Raw genomic sequence first — 17273 nt, forward strand, 5'->3', positions numbered from 1 at the left:
ACCTCGACTATTCATTTATGCAACAAAGATCTAAGCATTTACTATATGCTGGAAACTAATGATTGATAAACAAGATAGATCTTATTTGCCTAAGAGCTTACAATCTACCACAAAATACAAACAAGTAAACCAAAATTTATAATGTAGATCCATGTCATCATGAAAGTATATTAAAAAAGTGATGTGAGTACAAAGAATAAAGAGTAATAATTCATCTGGAAGCCTTCATATGGAAGGTGGTATATAAAATAAACCTTCATTATTGAACAGGATGCAGGTGGAGAAATAGCAATAGTGACTGATTATTGAATACTTTCTATGTGTGAAGCACTCAATATACTGCATGTTTAATATATATCATATATTTTCTTCACTTATGTAGACGTTTCTGTTCCTGACCAGGACAGACTAACAGGGACTGGATTTACCCTTCTTGGGTTAAACAACTAAAAAAAACTGGATGAAATATATAAAAACAACAGTTTTCAGAAACTGGACATCAAGCAACGAAGAAGTGATTCCTGAGAAAGGAAAAACAAAAGAGGTCATCTCTACAGTTGTCCCAGCTTACTGCCTCAAGAAAGAAATTACCAACTTCAGTGTACAGAGGCAAATCCTAATGGTCTCACTGAGTTAAGAAGACGAAGCTGGGAGTCTAGGGAGGCCAAGCTGGATATAGTTGGTAGGGCAAAGTAACAGAGGAGAAAGACCTGCACATAAACTTCCAGAGGTCTGCAGAGAATCCCTCACAATTACTGATAAGCACACATGTGTGAGGAAACTAACCAAAGTTAGGGACAGATATACCTAAAAGGAGCAGAGAAATCAATCCCCAGAGCTCACACAAATCAAGGAATAATTCAATTTCCCATCATCAAAGTGTAAAACTCCACAATGCCAGGGGCACTGGACAGAATACTCAGAAGAGTATTGCCTCAGCAGTGCAGAAACTTAGCCTTACACTATAGGCTGCACTGGTTCCAACTGACAGTTCTTAAAAGCAAGTACTGAAAGGACCAAACTGTTTCCAAGTATCTTAACTACATACCAGAAAAAAACGTCCAAAAATATTTATAGAAATACTGAAAGATTCAGCACTCAACAAGGTAAAATTCACACAATTTATGGCATCTAATAACAAGTCACCAGTCATGCAAAGAAGCAGAAAAATACCACTCATTATGAAGAGAAAAAGCAATGAATTGAAACTTGTCCAGAAATGACACAGATGATAGAATTAGTAGACAAGGATATTAAAATAGTTGTTAGTTGCATTCTATTTGTTCATGAAACTAAAATAGACTGAACATACTAAGTAGAGATATCAAATATACAATAAAGACCCAACTATAACTTCTAGAGATAAAAAGTACAATGTCTGGGATGAAAAATCACAGGGGTGGAATTAAAAGCAGATTTGACACTGCAGGACAAAGACAAGTGAACTTGAAGGCTTATCAATAGAAACAATGCAAAATGAAACAGAATGGGGGGGAAAAGATGAAAAAATGTGAACAGAATCAGAGAACTGAAGAACAACTTCAAGCTGCCTAATATGTGTGTAATTGGATTCCACAAAGAATGGGAGTTTAAAAAAAAATTCTGATGTAATAATGGCTGAAAATTTTTTAGATGTGACAAAAACTATAAACCTACAGATACAAGAATCTCAAAAAACCCAAGCTCAAGAAACATTACGAAAACTACACTAAGGCACATAGTAACCACGTTGCTTACAACCAATGTAAAAAGAGAAAATCTTAAAAGCAGCCAGAGGAAAATGACACATCACACACAGAGAAACATAATAAAAATTAAGGCAGACTTCTTTCTGAAAACAATGCAAGCCAAAAGACAATGGATCAATATTTTTAATTACTGAACCACAAAAAGTTAATCTAAAAGTCTATACCTAGTAAAATAAAGATTTTTCAGAAATATAAAAGGTGATGGAAATATCACCATCTCACCAGCAGACATAATCTACAAGAAATATTAAAGAGGTCCTTCAAGCAGAAGGTAACTTACCAAATGGAAATCTGAAGCTACACAAAGAAATAAAGTACATTGAAAATGGGAAATATGTGGGGAAATATGAAAGACTATTTTATTTTTTAAATATCTTTAAAATATTGACTATTCAAAGCAAAAATGATAAAAATTATCTTTAGATTTAACATATGTGGAAGTAATGTGCATGACAATAGCACAGAGGCTAGGAGGGAGAAACGGAAGTATGCTATTGTAAGATTCTCATCCCATGTGTGATGTGGGATAATATTACTTGAAGTAAGACTGTGAGAAGTTGTATAAGGTTGCTATAACTACTAAAGCAACCACTAAAATATATTAAAACAAAAAAATTAAGAAGCCAATAAGGGATTTTAAATGAAATCATAAAAATTCTCAATAAATTAAAAGGAAAACAAGAAAAAGGGGAAACAGAATGATGAACAGGTGGTACAAACAAGAAACAAAGAGCATATCATATATTTAAACTCAACCATGTCAATAATCACATTAAACATAAATGGTCTAAACACCCAAATTAAAAGGGAGAGATTGTCATACTGGATAAAAAAGCAAGACTCAACTGCATGCTGGCTACAAGAAATCCACTTTTAAATGAAGACACAATACTTTAAAAGTGAAAGGATAGAAAATATATACCACGGTACCACTAATAAAAAGAAACCTGCAGGGCTATCAGACAAAGTAGATTTCAAAGCAAAGAATATTACAATGGATAAAGGGCTTTTTATACAATGATAAGGGTGTCAACTCAGTAGGAGGACATAATGACCCTAAACATGTATCCACCTAATAGAGCTTCAAAATACAGGGAAGAAAAACTAATAAAATTCAGGAAGAATTTTAATCAGAGTTCTCAAAATCTCTCTCCCTCAATTAAGGGTAGAACACGTAAACCAAAAAAATCAGTAAGGATATTGAAGACCTGGACAGCACTGTCCACCAACTTTACCTAGTTTACATTGATAGAACTTGCCAACCAACAAAAGAACTAGTAGTTCAATAACAGAAAGATATCTTGAAAATCTGTAAATATTAGGAAATAACACTTCTAAATGACACACAGATCAAAGAAGAAATCAAAAGGGAAATTAGAAAGCATTTTGAATTGAATAAAAACGTAAACACCACATATTAAAATTTATGGAACACAGCTACAAGCAGTACTTAGAAGTAAATTTTATAGCACTAAAATCTATATTGAAAAAGGGGGTCTCAAATCAATGATCTCAGCTTTCACCTTAAGAAACTAGAAGAAGAAGGGCAACATAAACTCAAAGTATGCAGAAAAAAATGAAATAATAAGACTAAAAGCAGAAATCAATAAAATAGAAAAAAGGAAAGCAATATTAAGTTTGATGTTGTGTTTACATTCTCATAGCATAAATGAGGCAACATCACTAAATATTCTACAAATATTAAAAGATATGTATTATGAACAAATCTATGCCAATAGATTAAACAATTTAGATAAAATGCACTTAAATAAACCATATAACTTAGATGAAATAGATAACCTCAATAGCCCTATACCTATTTTTTTTTTTTTTTTTTGCGGTATGCGGGCCTCTCACCATTGTGGCCTCTCCCGTTGTGGAGCACAGGCTCCGGATGTGCAGGCTCAGCGGCCACGGCTCAGGGGCCCAGCCGCTCCACGGCACGTGGGACCCTCCCGGACCGGGGCATGAACCCGTGTTCCCTGCATCCGCAGGTGGACTCTCAACCACTGCGCCACCAGGGAAGTCCAGCCCTATACCTATTTTTAAAAATTGTATTTGTAGTTAAAAACCTTCCTCAAAAGAAAACTCCAAGCCCAGATGGTTTCATTAGTGAAGTCTTTCAAGTATTTAAAAAGTAATAATACCTACTGTACACAAATTCTTCCAGAAAATTATATAGAAGGTAATACTTCACAACTCATTCTATCAATATAAGGCTACAGTAATCAAGTAATCAAGATAGTGGCATAAAAAAAATAGACAAATAGATCAATGGAACGGAATAGAGACTCCAGAAATAAATCTATATATATATGGTCAACTTATTTTCAACAAAAGTGCCAATGCAATTTAATGGGGAAAAAGATAATCTTTTCAGACAATGGCACTAGAACAATTGGAGAGCCATAGCCAAAATATATACCATAAACTTCATCTCGCCCTATTACAAAAATTACCTCAAAACGAATCATACACCTAAATTAAAAGCTAAAACTATAAAACTTCTAATGGAATGCATAGAAAAAAATCTTAGTAACATTGGGTTTTGCAAAACTTTCTTGAATGTAACATAAAAAGCATGAAATATAAAAGAAAAACAAGAGGGGAGACCTTCAAGATGGTGGAGGAGTAAGATGTGGAGATCACCTTCCTCCCCACAAATACATCAGAAATACATCTACATGTGGAACTCCTACAGAACACCTACTGAACACTGGCAGAAGACCCCAGACTTCCCAAAAGGCGAGAAACTCCTCATGTACCTGGGTAGGGCAAAAGAAAAAAGAAGAAACAGAGACAAAAGAATAGGGATGGGACCTGCACCTCTGGGAGGGAACTGTGAAGGAGGAAAAGTTTCCACACACTAGGAAGCCCTTTCACTGGTGGAGACAGGGCGTGGGGGGGGGGGGTGGCGGGGGCGGGGGAAGCTTCAGAGCCACAGAGGAGAGCACAGCAACAGGGGTGCAGAGGGCAAAGTGTAGAGATTCCCGCACAGAGGATCAGTGCCGACCAGCACCCGAGATGTTTGTCTGCTCACCAGCCGGGGTGGGTGGGGGCTGAGAGCTGAGGCTTGGGCTTCGGAGGTGAGATTCCAGGGAGAGGACTGCAGTTGGCTGCGTGAACACAGCCTGAAGGGGGCTAATGCACCACAGCTAGCTGGGAGGGAGTCCGGGAAAAAGTCTGGAACTGCCTAAGAGGCAAGAGACCATTGTTTCTGGGTGCACAAGGAGAGGGGATTCAGAGCACCGCCTAAACAAGCTCCAGAGACGGGCGCGAGCCGCGGCTATCAGTGCGGACACCAGAGGCGGGCATGAAACACTAAGGCTGCTACTGCAGCCACCAAGAAGCCTGTGTGCAAGCACAGGTAACTATCCACAACTCCCCTCCGGGGAGCCTGTGCAGCCCGCCACTGCCAGGGTCCCGTGATCCAGGGACAACTTCCCCGGGAGAACACACGGCGCGCCTCAGCCTGTTGCAACGTCAAGCCGGCCTCTGCCACCACAAGCTCGCCCTGCATTCTGTACCCCTCCCTCCTCCGGGCCTGAGTGAGCCAGAGCCCCCTAATCAGTTGCTACTTTAACCCCGTCCTGTCTGGGCGAAGAACAGACGCCCTCAGGCGACCTACATGCAGAGGTGGGGCCAAATCCACAGCTGAACCCCGGGAGCTGTGCAAACAAAGAAGAGAAAGGGAAATCTCTCCCAGCAGCCTCAGAAGCATCAGATTAAATCTCCACAATCAACTTGATGTACCTTGCATCTGTGGAATAACTGAATAGACGACTCATCCCAAAATTGAGGCAGTGGACTTTGGGAGCAATTGTAGACTTGGGGTTTGCTTTCTGCATCTAATTTGATTCTGGTTTTATGTTTATCTTAGTTTAGTATTTAGAATATATTATCATTGGTCGATTTGTTTATTGATTTGGTTGCTTTCTTACTTTTTTTTATATATAGATATACAGACTTTTTCCTTTTTCTCTTTTTGTGAGTGTGTATGTGTATCCTTTTTTGTGTCATTTTTGTCTGTATAGCTTTGCTTTTACCATTTGTCCTAGGGTTTTGTCTGTCAGTTTTGTTTTTTTTTTTAATTTTTTTGCAGTACGCGGGCCTCTCACCGCTGTGGCCTCTCCCGCTGCGGAGCACAGGCTTCGGACTCGCAGGCCCAGTGGCCATGGCCCACGGGCCCAGCCGCCCCGCGGCATGCGGGATACTCCCGAACTGGGGCACGAACCCACGTCCCCTGCATCGGCAGGCAGACTCCCAACCACTGCACCACCAGGGAAGCCCTGTCTGTCCGTTTTTTGTTGTTTGGTTTTTGGTTTTAGTATAGTTTTCAGCACTTATTATCACTGCTGGATCTGTTTTTTTGTTTGGTTGCTCTCTTCTTTCTTTCATTTTTTTAATTACTTTTTAATTTTTTATTTTTAATAATTTCCATTTATTTTTTATTTTAATAACTTTCTTTCTTTCTTTTTTTCTCACTTTTCTTCTGAGCCATGGGGCTGACAGGGTCTTGGTGCTCCGGCCAGGTGTCAGGCCTGAGCCTCTGAGGTGGGAGAGCAGAGTTCAGGACATTGGACCACCAGAGACCTCCTGGCTCCACGTAATATCAAATGGCGAAAGCTCTCCTAGCTATCTCTGTCTCAGCGCTAAGACCCAGCTCCATTCAATGATCAGCAAGCTACAGTGCTGGATACCCTATGCCAAACAACTAACAAGACAGGAACACAACCCCACCCATTAGCAGAGAGGCTGCCTAAAATCATAATAAGGTCACAGACACCCCAAAACACACCACCGGACGTGGTCCTGCCCTCCAGAAAGACAAGATCCAGCCTCATCCACCAGAACACAGGCACCAGTCCCCGCCAACAGGAAGCCTACACAACTCACTGAACCAAACTTACCCACTGGTCGCAGACACCAAAAACAACAGGAACTATGAACCTGCAACCTGCGTAAAGGAGACCCCAAACACAGTAAGTTAAGCAAAATGAGAAGACAGAGAAACACACAGCAGATGAAGGAGCAAGGTAAAAACCCACCAGACCGAACAAATGAAGAGGAAATAGGCAGTCTACCTGAAAAAGAATTCAGAATAATGATAGTATAAAGATGATCCAAAATCTTTGAAAAAGAATAGAGAAAATACAAGAAACGTTTAACAAGAACCTAGAAGAACTAAAGAGCAAACAAACAATGATGACCAACACAATAAATGAAATTAAAAATTCTCTAGAAGGGATCAATAGCAGAATAACTAAGGCAGAAGAACAGATAACTGACCTGGGAGATAAAATAGTGGAAATAACTACTGCAGAGCAGAATAAAGAATGAAATGAATTGAGGACAGTCTCAGAGACCTCTGGGACAACAGTAAATGCACCAACATTCGAATTATAGGGGTCCCAGAAGAAGAAGAGAAAAAAAAAAACGGACTGAGAAAATATTTGAAGAGATTATAGTTGTAAACTTCCCTAATATGGAAAAGGAAATAGTCAATCAAGTCCAGGAAGCGCAGAGAGTCCCATACAGGATAAATCCAAGGAAAAACACACCAAGACACATGTTCATCAAACTATCAAAAATTAAATACAAACAACAAAATATTAAAAGCAGCAAGGGAAAAACAACAAATAACATACAAGGGAATCCCCATAAGGTTAACGGCTGACCTTTCAGCAGAACCTCTGCAAGCGAGAAGGGAGTGGCAGGACATATTTAAAGTGATGAAAAGGAAAAACTACAACCAAGATTATTCTACCCAGCAAGGATCTCATTCAGATTCGACAGAGAAATTAAAACCTTTACAGGCAAGCAAAAGCTAAGAGAATTCAGCACCACCAAACAAGCTTTACATAAAACAAATGCTAAAAGAACTACTCTAGGCAGGAAGCACAAGAGAACGAAAAGACCTAAAATAACAAGCCCAAAACAATTTTTAAAATGGTAATAGGAACATATATATCGATAACTACCTTAAATGTAAATGGATTAAATACTCCAACCAAAAGACATAGACTGGCTGAATGGATACAAAAACAAGACCCGTATATATGCTGTCTACAAGAGACCCACTTCAGACCTAGGGACACACACAGGCTGAAAGTAAGGGGATGGAAAAAGATATTCCATGAAAATGAAAATCAAAAGAAAGCTGGAGTAGCAATTCTCATATCGGACAAAATAGACTTTAAAATAAAGACTATTACAAGAGACAAAGAAGGACACTACATAATGATCAAGGGATCAATCCAAGAAGAAAATATAACAATTGTAAATATTTATACACCCAACATAGGAGCACCTCAATACGTAAGGCAAATGCTAACAGCCATAAAAGGGGAAATCAACAGTAACACAATAATAGTAGGGGACTTTTAACACCCCACTTTCACCAATGGAAGAGATAATCCAAAATGAAAATAAGTAAAGAAACACAAGCTTTAAATGACACATTAAACAAGATGGACTTAATCGATATTTATAGGACATTCCATCCAAAACAATGAAATGCACTTTCTTCTCATGTGCTCATGGAACATTCTCCAGGATAGATCACATCTTGGGTCACAAATCAAGCCTTGGTTAATTTAAGAAAATTTAAATCATATCAAGTATCTTTTCCAACCACAACAGTATGAGACTAGATATCAATTACAGGAAAAAGTCTGTAAAAAATACAAACACATGGAGGTTAAACAGTACACTACTAAATAACCAAGAGATCACTGAAGAAATCAAAGAGGAAATCAAAAAATACCTAGAAATAAATGACAATGAAAACACGACGACCCAAAACCTACAGGATGCAGCAAAAGCAGTTCTAACAGGGAAGTTTATAGCAATACAATCCTACTTCAAGTAACAAAAAACATCTCAAATAAGCAACCTAACCTTATACCTAAAGCAATTAGAGAAAGAAGAACAAAAAAAAAAACCCAAATTGGCAGAGGATACAAATCATAAAGATCAGAGGAAACAAATCATAAAGTTGGCAGAGGTAACAAATCATAAATATCAGATCAGAAATAAATGAAAAAGAAATGAAGGAAACAATAGCAAAGATCAATAAAACTAAAAGCTGTTTTTTTGAGAAGGTAAACAAAATTGATAAACCATTAGCCAGACTCATCAAGAAAAAAAAGGGAGAAGACTCAAATCAATAGGATTAGAAATGAAAAAGGAGAAGTAACAACTGACACTGCAGAAATACAAAAGATCATGAGAGATTGCTACAAGCAACTATATGCCAATAAAATGGACAACCTGGAAGAAATGGACAAGTTCTTAGAAAAGCACAACCTTCCAAGACTGAACCAGGAAAAAAGAGAAAATATAAACAGACCAATCAGAAGCACTGAAATTGAAACTGTGATAAAAAATCTTCCAACAAACAAAAGCCCAGGACCAGATGGCTTCACAGGTGAATTCTATCAAACATTTAGAGAAGAGCTAACACCTATCCTTCTCAAACTCTTCCAAAATATAGAAGAGGGAGGAACACTCCCAAACTCATTCTACGAGGCCACCATCACCCTGAGACCAAAACCAGACAAAGATGTCACAAAGAAAGAAAACTAAAGGCCAATATCGCTGATGAACATAGATGCAAAAATCCTTAGAAAATACTAGCAAACAGAATCCAACAGCACATTAAAAGGATCATACACCATGATCAAGTGGGGTTTATCCCAGGAATGACAAGATTCTTCAATATATGCAAATCAAGCAACGTGATAAACCATATTAACAAATTGAAGGAGAATAATCATATGATCATCTCAATAGATGCAGAAAAAGCTTTTGACAAAATTCAACACCCATTTATGAAAAAAAACCTCTGGAAAGTAGGCATAGAGGGAACTTACTTCAACATAATAAAGGCCATATATGACAAACCCACAGCCAACATTGTTCTCAATGGTGAAAAACTGAAAGCATTTCCTCTAAGATCAGGAACAAGACAAGGTTGCCCACTCTTACCACTATTATTCAACATAGTTTTGGAAGTTTTAACCACAGCAATCAGAGAAGAAAAAGAAATAAAAGGAATCCAAATAGGAAAAGAAGAAGTGAAGCTGTCACTGTTTGCAGATGACATGATACTATACATAGAGAATCCTAAAGATGCTACCAGAAAACTACTAGAGCTAATCAATGAATTTGGTAAAGTAGCAAGATACAAAATTAATGCACAGAAATCTATTGCATTCCTATACACTAATGATGAAAAATCTGAAAGAGAAATTAAGGAAACACTCCCATTTATCATTGCAACAAAAAGAATAAAATACCTAGGAATAAACTTCCCTAAGGAGACAAAAAAGTACTGTATGCAGAAAACTATAAGACGCTGATGAAAGAAATTAAAGATGATACAAACAGATGAAAAGATATACCACGTTCTTGGGTTGGAAAAATTAACATTGTGAAAATGACTCTACTACGCAAAGCAATCTACAGATTCAATGCAATCCCTATCAAACTACCAATGGCATTTTTCACAGAACTAGAACAAAAACTTTCACAATTTGTATGGAAACACAAAAGACCCCAAATAGCCAAAGCAATCTTGAGAAAGAAAAACGGAGTTGGAGGAATCGGGCTCCAGGACTTCTAACTATACTATAAAGCTACAGTAATCAAGACAGTATGGTCCTGGCATAAAAACAGAAATATAGATCAATGGTACATGATAGAAAGCCCAGAGATAAACCCACGCACATACGGTCACCTTATTTTTGGTAAAGGAGGCTAGAATATACAATGGAAAAAAGACAGCCTCTTCAATAACTGAACAGCTACATGTAGAAGAATGAAATTAGAACACTCCCTAATGCCATACACAAAAATAAACTCAAAGTGGATTAAAAACCTAAATGTAAGGCTAGACAGTATAAAACTCTTAGAGGAAAACATAGGCAGGACACTCTATGACATAAATCACAGCAAGATCCTTTTGGACCCACCTCCTAAAGAAATGGAAATAAAAACAAAAATAAACAAATGGGACCTAAAGAAACAAAAGCTTTGCACAGCAAAGGAAAACATAAACAAAATGAAAAGACAACCCTCAGAATGGGAGAAAATATTTGCAAATGAAGCAACTGACAAAGGATTAATCTCCAAAATTTACAAGCAGCTCATGCAGCTCAATATCAAAAACAAACAACCCAATCCAAAAATGGGCCGAAGACCTAAATAGACATTTCTCCAAAGAAGATATACAGATTGCCAACAAACACATGAAAGGATGCTCAACATCACTAATCATTAGAGAAATGCAAATCAAAACTACAATGGGGTATCACCTCACATCAGTCAGAATGGCCATCATCAAAAATCTACAAGCAATAAATGCTGGGGAGGGTGTGGAGAAAAGGGAACCCTCTTGCACTGTTGGTGGGAATGTAAATTGATACAGACACTATGGAGAACAGTATGGAGGTTCCTTAAAAAACTAAAAATAGAACTACCATACGACCCGGCAATCCCACTACTGGGCATATACCCTGAGAAAACCATAATTCAAAAAGTCATGTAGCACAATGCTCATTGCAGCTCTATTTACAATGGCCAGGACATTGAAGCAACCTAAGTGTCCATCGACAGATGAATGGATAAAGAAGATGTGGCACATATATACAATGGAATATTACTCAGCCATAAAAGGAAATGAAACTGAGTTATTTGTAGTGAGGTGGATGGACCTACAGACTGTCATACAGAATGAAGTAAGTCAGAAAGAGAAAAACAAATACCATATGCTCACATATATATTGAATCTAAAAAACAAAAAAAAAAGGTTCTGGAGAACCTAGGGGCAGGATAGGAACAAAGACGCAGACGTAGAGAATGGACTTGAGGACACAGGGAGGGGGAAGGGTAAGCTTGACGAAGTGAGAGAGTGGCATGGACATACATATACTACCAAATGTAAAATAGCTAGCTAGTGGGAAGCAGCCACATAGCACAGAGAGATCAGCTCAGTGCTTTTTGACCACCTAGAGTGGTGGGATAGGGAGGGTAGGAGGGAGACGCAAGAGGGAGGAGATATGGGGATATATGTATATGTATAGCTGATTCACTTTGTTATAAAGCAGAACTAACACACCATCGTAAAGCAATTATACTCCAATAAAGATATTTTTTAAAAAAGGAAAAGCAACAAATTGGACTTTGTCAAAATTTAAAACACTGCTCTCAAAGGACACTTAAAATTAAAAGGCAAGCCACAGGCCAGTAAAAAATATATACAAAACATTATCTGATAAATAACTTGTATTTTAAAAAAATATAAAAAAATACTCTTACAACTCAATAAAAAAGACAGCCCCAATTTAAAAAAACAGCAAAAGATTTAAAATGCACTTCAACAAAGTAGATACATGGATGACAAACAAGCACATGAAAAGAGCTCAACATCATCAGTCATTAGGGCAATAAAAATTAAAACCACAATGAGCCACCACTACAAACCACTTGAATAGCTAAAACTGAAGACTAAACATACAAAGTGTTGTTAAGAATGTGGGACAGCTGGAACTCTTACACATTGCTAGTAGGAATGTAAAATGGTAAACCACTTTGGAAAAATCAGCAGTTCTTAAAAAGTTAAACATGCACCTAGGTAAACTAGCCATTCCATTCCTACATATTTACCCAAAAGAAAAGAAAGCATATGTCCACTCAAAGACAAATGTCCAAAGCAGCTTCATTTGTAATAGCCAAAAACTAGAAAGAACCTAAACGGATAATCAAATTGTGGTATATCCATACAATGAAATACTACTCCTCAATTTTAAAAATAAGTTATTGACATGCACATGAGTGAATCTCAAAATAATTATGCAGAATGAAAGAAACTAGACAAAAAAGAGTACATAACGTATGATTCCACTTACATAAACCAAAACCTTTAATGCAATCTATAGTGGCAACACATCAGTGATTGCCTGGGGATGAGGCTGAAAACAGATCAAGGAGGGGTAGGAGTAAGGGACTCTGAAGGGGCATTAAGAAACCATTAGGGGTTATGGATATGTAAATTACCTTGACTGTGGAAATGGCTTCACTGGTGTATATGTATATCAAAACATCAAATTAAACACTTTAAATATATGCAGTTTATTATATGCCAATTATATCTCAATAAAGCTATTAAAAAAACATGCAGTAGGTAATATTCTCACTTTACAGGTGAGGAAGCTAAGGCTCCAAGAGGCTACATGATTTGCCTAAGATCACAGCTATTACACAGCAGTATCCAGGGGTGGCAGGAATTCCACACGGTATATTTTTAAACTAATATGAAGTAACTAATACAGTTCCGATTCACAGAAGGTACTCAAAAGTTGTTTTGGAGTTTTAAAATTTAAAGGCATATAAAAAGCTTAAGATGTGAAAAAGTAATAGATTTTAACTTTCCCATAGGATATATAAGTTTTTAAAGAAGATTTTTTAACCCAAAATATCTTAATTGATAGAATGTATGAGAGGTAGAGTTTCTGTTATTCATTCAAAAAGCATTTTACTGGAACCTATTATGCACTACATAATATGAACAACTTGCTAGGCACAAATGAGACAGATATTTAAGTTATACACAGATTATGAAAGAGCACCCTTTGATGACGTACTGGCAAGGGGCTCAGTTTGTCAGCAGGCTAAGGTACAGACAGTTGAATGGACAGGAACAGCTACCATAGGTCTCCAAGAAGAAACAATGGGCAAAGCACTTCCCAGAGATGAATTACTAGGTTTTATATCAGTTACTTTCTTCTTCTTTTTCACATATGAAGTATTTCATCTCCTCCTACAATAGATTATAAATTCCTGATGACTAATTCTTCGTTTACCATTTTAAATTCCACCTCATGTCCAGAAGAGTCCTGAATTTATATTCTTATTGAGTGAATGAATAAATGAATTAATGCATGTTAGTGTTAGTCTGAATAAGGTAATGAGAATGATAAGGATCCTTTTCAAAATCAACTTGACTTTATCCCATTTTCTTGAAAAAGTCTATTTTTTAAATCTTATTCCAATGTCTTTTCTTACTCATGAGTGTATTTTCCTGCACTATTTCCTTTTCCCTTGAAAGAGACAAGTAGAGAGGGCCTATATCCAAAGCATGATATTTGCTGTGACTATACCTTCTGTGGAGGACAGAATGTAGCAATATAACCAGGGAGTTGTATTCATCATTTTATCTGTGCATACCCATTTTATTCCTCACAGATGTCAGGTACTAATCCCTATGTGAAAGCCACCTGATAGGAATGCCATAATCTCCAGTATCTTCACTTTTCTCACTCATGGTAGCCAAGTTTTACCTTATGCCCCTGAAATCAACAAGGCCCTGCCTGTGCACTTGATTGAGCTCCTAGTGTTAATATCTTCTGTGTTTATGTTATGCCTTTAAATCATCCAAGTAATTTTATCTTTAAGTAGATTCTCATTCCTTTAAAAGCACATCTTCCTTCCAGGCCTCCATGGGAAGAAAAAATATCCTCAATTTTCAGTGGGAATCTAACCAATGAGATGCAAGGGATTTGAGCATTGACAAGAGATAATTAGCAAGATATTTTCCCTCTGCCTTTTCAAAAATTCAGTGCTGTGATGAATAACAGGAACAGGAAAAAGCAATGAGTAATTTTGACTCCTTTCTTTTCCTCATGCTCCCCACCACATATAATCCAGTCTTACTGATGCCACACTGGCAAAGTCTCTTCTTTCTGTTCCTAACATTCTGTTCTCAAAATACCCACTCTTGTTTAAATCTCTTACCTCCTGCTTGAAGTATCTTACAAGGTGTTTCTCTAGTTAAAATCTTTTTTTTTTCCTCTAATCTACTCTACAAACTGCTGGCTGAACTAGTTTTTCAAAAAAATTTCAAAAGCAAAGCTCTTGCCATACCGCTCAGCTATTTGGTTTGATGGCCCCCTAAGATCTACCAAATACCTTAGCTTAGCCTTATGGACCACAATGATATGATCACACTAAGTTTTCTAGCTTATAGATACCCTATACCTCAGTCAAAATGGACTTCTCATTGTTCTCTATCTCGTACTTCCCTGTTTCTTCCATCTGTCCCATACCCATGCTTGTGCTAGTCCTCTCACTAACAGGATGCACCTCTCTCTGCATCTCCTATTCCACTGATTAAATTCTATTCAACTTTCAAAGAATATCAAAAAGTCTGCTTCCTAAATTAAGGTCCTTCTTAAGGGATGTATCTTTAATTCTTACAAGCTCCGTAGATAAAATTTTTTATTTTACTAAGGCATTTAACATATTCTGCATAGGGAATTTCATATCTCCTCTGCTTATCTCCTCTGCAATTATCAATTCAACTTAATTAACATTTATTAATCCCTCCTTTGAGCCACACACTGAGTTAGACACAGGGACACAAAAAGGAATAAGAGAGTTTAATAATTATGTCTAGATTCTAAGATTCTTGATGGCAGGAACTCTGTACATTTGTATTTGTTTCCAAAGCAGCATCTAATGTTCTGGTTTTTTGGGGGGGGGTTTGTTTTTTTTTTTGTGGTACGCAGGCCTCCCACCACCGCGGTCTCTCCCGTTGCGGAGCACAGGCTCCGGACGCGCAGGCCCAGTGGCCATGGCTCACAGGCCCAGCCGCTCTGCGGCACGCGGGATCCTCCCTGACCGGGGCACGAACCCGGGTCCCCCACATCGGCAGGCGGACTCCCAAGCACTGCGCCACCAGGGAAGCCCTAATGTTCTGTTTTGAACACAGCACCCAGTATATATTTGTGGAGTTGAATTAATTTCCAACAGATGCTAAGCCCTCTCCTTGGAAGAAAATATTTGCTACCAAAAAAGGATTTACCATAACTGCAAAACAGATACACGCATCTTTAAATAGTTTTCAGAGGGCAACTTGGAGGTCAGATTGACCACTGATTACACCATCCATTGTGAAGACCTTAATGGCTCAGATCACTCCTCACTAAGATACTAACTTCCAAGTAGGCCAGGCTGCTTCAAATGAGAGATTCCCAGATGGTCAGAGCTTCCAAAATTGTCATTTGGTCCAGAAAAGATGGTTATTGCTTCACATCACAAAAATCTGTTTCTTGTACCCTCTTGGGAATTTAAATAGGACTCTTTTAAGTTGACATCAAGATTTAAATATGTATCCATTCAATATACCTGGGAGATACACAATTCCTGTTTGAACTAACCACATCTATACAGCCATAAAAATGTATGCTTTCAAGGCTACATAGCATCGCTGGAAGCCTAACTACAATGACACCTTTCCACACTATGAACCTTGCATTTACTCTCTACATTCTTACATTTCCTCCCATCCTGGGAAACAGAATGGAAAAACACAGTAAGGCTTTTTAAAAAGATGACACCAGGAATAAAAGGAAATGAAATGGTTGATAGTGTCATGTAAAAACCAATATTAAAACAAAAAACTTCTTGACAATGATAGTTGTCAAGGAAAAATTCAAGCAGTAAAAATGAAGTAAATGGAAAGAGGTCACTGCGGAATGACCAAACCAAGCCCCAGTGCCTGGCACCTGCCAGGATAAGAGCCCCTTGGGTTGGCCTGACTCCTCCCACAGGCTCTCTCTAAGTAAGAGTGACACACATCTCCTCGAGCAAAAAACTCAGCAGGGCATGCAACAATCACTCTGCTCATTACTGAAAGTCAATTTAGCAGCACAACGATCTAAATTAAAGGTCAATCTCAGAGAAGGAAAGAAAGAAGTACACTCTCTTTGTGTAGGAGAAACAGAAACCCCAAAATCTAGAATATGAAATCTGTATTTCTGGAGAGAACTGTTAGCATAAAATGGTTGCAATATTCCAACAGGATGACAAAAAGATGGGACAGCCTTTTTCATGCCATTCAGTCTCAGGGTAAGATGTAAGAGTTCTCAGAATAAGATGTAAACAGATTTGAGGGGCTCTAAGACAGCTGAACTTAGGGAAATTTTATCAGTTAAGTATATAATCAAGAATATTCTAGATGAAGTGAAACTGTGCTGGTGTTCTAGAGTGGGAAGAGATGTGATCTGAAATCAAACAGACTGTGTTTGAATTCCAGCTCTGCCTTCTTCTTCCTTGCATTCCTTCCTTCTTTCCTTTATCTTTTGTTTTTGTTGTTGTTCATTTGTTTATTTATTCAACAAATATCTACTAAGAACTTAGTATGTGTCATGCACTGTGCTAGAAACTGGGTATACAGGTTTGAACAAAATAGTCTTGGTCTCTACCCTGACAGGGCTTTTAGTTTAGTGAAGAAAATAGACATTACATAAACATACAAATACAGGATAACTACTAATCATTTTAAGTGCTATGAAGGTAAAAAATAAATCAGAATTTATAGAAAACAACCAGGGATTTGGGGGATTTGTTAAAAGGATTAAAAATAACAAGGTAAAAGTGCCTTGCCCAATGCCTAGAACATACAGGTGTTCAACACAAGCAACAGCTGTTTTTAACTTCTCTCTGCCAAATATAGACACTTGA

The 17273-nt window shown here is 37.7% G+C and overlaps 1 protein-coding gene across 3 annotated transcripts in view; it reads right to left on the bottom strand.

Moving 5' to 3' along the window:
* SOX6 (SRY-box transcription factor 6) overlaps positions 1-17273 on the bottom strand; it is a 636354-nt gene that overhangs the window by 509821 nt on the left and 109260 nt on the right. The gene's annotated exons all lie outside the window — the stretch shown is intronic.

The sequence above is a fragment of the Mesoplodon mirus genome (assembly GCF_964341445.2).
Source record: "Mesoplodon mirus genome assembly, chromosome: 7".
In the NCBI taxonomy this organism is placed as follows: Eukaryota; Metazoa; Chordata; class Mammalia; order Artiodactyla; family Ziphiidae; genus Mesoplodon; species Mesoplodon mirus.